This window comes from Theropithecus gelada, chromosome 20 (genome assembly GCF_003255815.1).
Source record: "Theropithecus gelada isolate Dixy chromosome 20, Tgel_1.0, whole genome shotgun sequence".
Lineage (NCBI taxonomy): Eukaryota > Metazoa > Chordata > Mammalia > Primates > Cercopithecidae > Theropithecus > Theropithecus gelada.
This window is the reverse complement of record NC_037688.1, coordinates 424,676-428,852: the sequence shown is the minus strand read 5'-3', so window position 1 is coordinate 428,852 and position 4,177 is coordinate 424,676. Positions and strand designations below refer to the sequence as shown.

At 63.3% G+C, this 4,177-nt stretch overlaps 1 non-coding gene across 1 annotated transcript in view; it reads right to left on the bottom strand.

The window, feature by feature from the left end:
- Positions 1 to 258: 258 nt before the first annotated feature.
- The window catches only part of LOC112614905, a 4,461-nt gene continuing 542 nt past the window's right edge, over positions 259 to 4,177 (bottom strand). Inside the window, exon 1 of the ribosomal RNA XR_003117205.1 lies at positions 259 to 4,177. This exon is cut by the window's right edge and continues 542 nt beyond it. This is a non-coding gene — a ribosomal RNA (28S ribosomal RNA).

The window sequence follows — 4,177 nt, the reverse complement described above, 5'->3', positions numbered from 1 at the left end:
GTTGCTCTGCTACCTATGAAACCCCGACTCAGAAGCAGGTCGTCTACGAATGGTTTAGCACCAGGTTCCTCACGAACGTGCATTGCATGATGGGCGAGGGGGCGGCCACCTTTCCGGCCGCACCCCGTTTCCCAGGAGAAGGGCACTCTGCACCGGACCCCGGTCCCGGCGCACAGCGGGGCACCCCCCCGCGAGGCGAGGTGGCCCACCAGCGGGGACAGGCAGGGGACCGGCTATCCGAGGCCAAGGCTCCGCGGCACTGCCATATCTTCCGCCTGGGCGGGATTCTGACTTACAGGCGTTCAGTCATAATCCCACAGATGGTAGCTTTGCCCCATTGGCTCCTCAGCCAAGCACATACACCAAATGTCTGAACCTGCGGTTCCTCTCATACTGAACAGGATTACCATGGCAACAACACATCACCAGTAGGGTAAAACTAACCTGTCTCAAGACGGTCTAAACTCAGCTCATGTTCCCTATTAGTGGGTGAACAATCCAACGCTGGGGTGAATTCTGCTTCACAATGATAGGAAGAGCCCACATCGAAGGATCAAAAAGTGATGTCACTATGAACACTTGGCCGCCACAAACCAGTTATCCCTGTGGTAACTGTTCTGACACCTCCTGCTTAAAACCCAAAAGGTCAGAAGAATCACGAGGCCCCGGTTTCACGGTTTGTATTCATACTGAAAATCAAGATCAAGCGAGCTTTTGCCCTTCTGCTCCACGGGAGGTTTCTGTCCTCCCTGAGCTCGCCTTAGGACACCTGTGTTACCGTTTGACAGGTGTACCGCCCCAGTCAAACTCCCCACCTGGCACTGTCCCCAGAGCAGGCCGCGCCCGGCTGGCATGCGGCCGGGCGCTTGGCGCCAGAAGCAAGACCCCCTCGGGGTTCGCCCCCCCCCGCCTCACCAGGTCAGTGAAAAAACGATCAGAGTAGTGGTATTTCACCAGCGGCTAGCAAGGCCGGCGGACCCCGCCCCGCCCCCTCGCGGGGACGGGGTGGCGGCGGGGGCCTCCCACTTATTCTACACCTCTCATGTCTCTTCACCGTGCCAGACTAGTGTCAAGCTCAACAGGGTCTTCTTTCCCCGCTGATTCCGCCAAGCCCGTTCCCTTGGCTGTGGTTTCGCTGGATAATAGGTAGGGACAGTGGGAATCTCGTTCATCCATTCATGTGCATCACTAATTAGATGACGAGGCATTTGGGTACCTTAAGAGAGTCATAGTTACCTCCCGCCGTTTACCCGCACTTCATTTAATTTCTTCACTTTGACATTCAGAGCACTGGGAAGAAATCACATCGCGTCAACACCCACCGTGGGCCCTAGCGATGCTTTGTTTTAAAGAGTCAGATTTCCCTGGTCTGCACCAGTTCTAAGTCGGCTCCTACGCGCTGGCTGAGGCAAGGCACTGCACGGAACCGCGGCCCTGGGGGCGGACCCAGCAGGGGGGACTGGCCGGCGGCCCGCTGCTGCCACCGCCGCGCAGTAAGGGGGGAGAACGGGGGCAGACGGGCCGGGGGGGAGGCGGGAGTACGAACCCCCACCCGCCGCCTGCCAACGCCCAACCGTTTCCCGCCCCCACGGACACACGCGAGGGCAGAGCGAGCGGGGCACACCGGCACCCGCTGGGCTCCCCGGGGGTGGCCACGACACCCGCCACAGCTGGGGCGATCCACGGGAAGGGCCCGGCTCGCGTCCAGAGTCGCTGCCGCCGCCGGCCCCCCAGGTGCCTGGGCCCCCCCCGCGGGGGACCGTGCCCCCTCCGCTGGGGCCCCGCGGCTGCCGCCGCCCCTCCGCCCAACCCTTCCCCCCGCACCTCCGGGGAGGAGATGGGGAGAGAGGGCGCGGGCGAGGGAGCGAGAGGCCCGCGGGGTGGGGTGGGGGAGGGCCGCGAAGGGGGTGCCCCAGGTGTGGGGTGCGGTGGCGGTGCCTCGTCCAGCCGCGACGCCTGCCCAGTCCTGCTTCATGCCCCAGCCCGACCGACCCAGCCCTTAGAGCCAATCCTTATCCCAAAGTTACGGATCCGGATCCGGCTTGCCAACTTCCCTTACATACATTGTTCCAACATGCCAGAGGCTGTTCACCTTGGAGACCTGATACGGATATGGGTACGGCCCAGCGCGAGATTTACACCCTCTCCCCCCAGATTTTCAAGGGCCAGTGAGAGCTCACCAGATGCCGCCGGAACCACGACCCTTTCCAAGGCACGGGCCCCTCTCGGGGTGAACCCATTCCAGGGCGCCCTGTCCTTCACAAAGAAAAGAGAACTCTCCCCGGGGCTCCCGCTGGCTTCTCCAGGATTGGTCGTGTTACCGCACTGGACGCCTCGTGGCGCCCATCTCTGCCACTCTGGATTCGGGGATCTGAACCCGACTCCCTGTCGATCAGCTGAGGGTAATGGAGGCCATCGCCCGTCCCTTTGGAACGGCGCTCGCCCATCTCTCAGGACCGACTGACCCATGTTCAACTGCTGTTCACATGGAACCCTTTCCACTTCGGCCTTCAAAGTTCTCGTTTGAATATTTGCTACCGCCACCAAGATCTGCACCTGCGGCGGCTCCACCCGGACCCATGCCCTAGGCTTCAAGGCTCACCGCAGCGGCCCTTGTACTCATCGTGGCGTAGCGTCCGCGGGGCTCCGGGGGCGGGCGGGGGGGAGGAGGAGGATGGGAGACCCCCCACACGCTACACCCCCACGCGTGCCGACCCCCGCTGCTCCCGTCCACTCTTGACTGCCAGCGACGGCCGGGTATGGGCCCGATGCTCCAGTGCCATCCATTTTCAGGGCTAGTTGATTTGGCATGTGAGTTGTTACACACTCCCTAGCGGATTCCGACTTCCATGGCCACCATCCTGCTGTCTACATCAACCAACACCTTTTCTAGGGTCTGACGAGCATCGGCATCGGGCTCCTTAACCCGGCGTTTGGTTCATCCCACAGCGCCAGTTCTGCTTACCAAAAGTGGCCCACTAGGCACTCGCATTCCACGCCCTGCTCCACACCACCAAGCCGGGCTTCTTACCCATTTAAAGTTTGAGAATAGGTTGATATCATTTCGGCCCCAAGACCTCTAATCATTCGCTTTACCGGATAAAACTTCGTGGGAGAGGTTGGGTTTTCGAGAGCACCAGCTATCCTGAGGGAAACTTCAGAGGGAACCAGCTAGTAGATGGTTCGATTAGTCTTTCACCCCTATACCCAGGTCGGAGGACCGATTTGCACGTCAGGACCGCTACGGACCTCCACCAGTTTCCTCTGGCTTTGCCCTAACCAGGCATAGTCCACCATCTTTCGGGTCCTAACACGTGCGCTCGTGCTCCACCTCCCTGGCGTGGCGGGTGAGACGGGCCAGTGGTGTGCCCTCGGCGGACTGGAGAGGCCTCAGGATCCCACCTCGGTTGGCAAGTGTGCCGGCCTTCACCTTCATTGCACCACGGTGGCTTTCGTGCGAGCCCCTGACTTGCACACATGTTAGACTCCTTGGTCTGTGTTTCAAGACAGGTTGGGTGGGTAGCCAACATCCCCGCCGACCCCGTGCACTTGCTCTGCCGTCCCCATCTTCGAGGGACACGCACGTGGCCCCGAGAGAACCCCCCGGGCCCCACGGCGTGACCCGCCCTGGGCGCACTGGGGACAGTCCGCCCCGCCCCCACCCGCGCGGGCCCCCGTCGCCGGGTGGGGGAGTGGGTGGGAGAGCAGTTGCCCGGTGGGAGGGGTGGCCTGGCCCCCCAAGAGGAACGCCGGTGTGCCCCCGTGGGGGGGACGCCCTCACGGGGGGCCCCCGCCGGGGTGGGCGCCAGGAGGGGGGAGAGCACAGCGATGGTTCTCGCTCCCTCGGCCCCGGGATTCGGCGAGTGCTGCTGCTGGGGGGCTGTAACACTCGGGGGGTGGTTCCACCACCGCCGCCGCCACTCCGACCCACACCCTCCCAAAGGAGGACGCGGGTGGGGGAAGACAGGGTGGGACGGGGCCCCCGAGCCACCTTCCCCGCCAGGCCTTCCCAGCTGTCCCGGAGGCATTTGCGGCACGCCGCCGCGGTGGAAATGCACCTGGCGGTGGCCGGTCGCCGGTCGGGGGATGGTCCCCCGCCGACCCTAACCGCGGCCCCGCCTGCCCACCCCAGCACCCACTGGAGCCCGTCCCCTCCAGGGGAAGGAGGAGGGAGGGC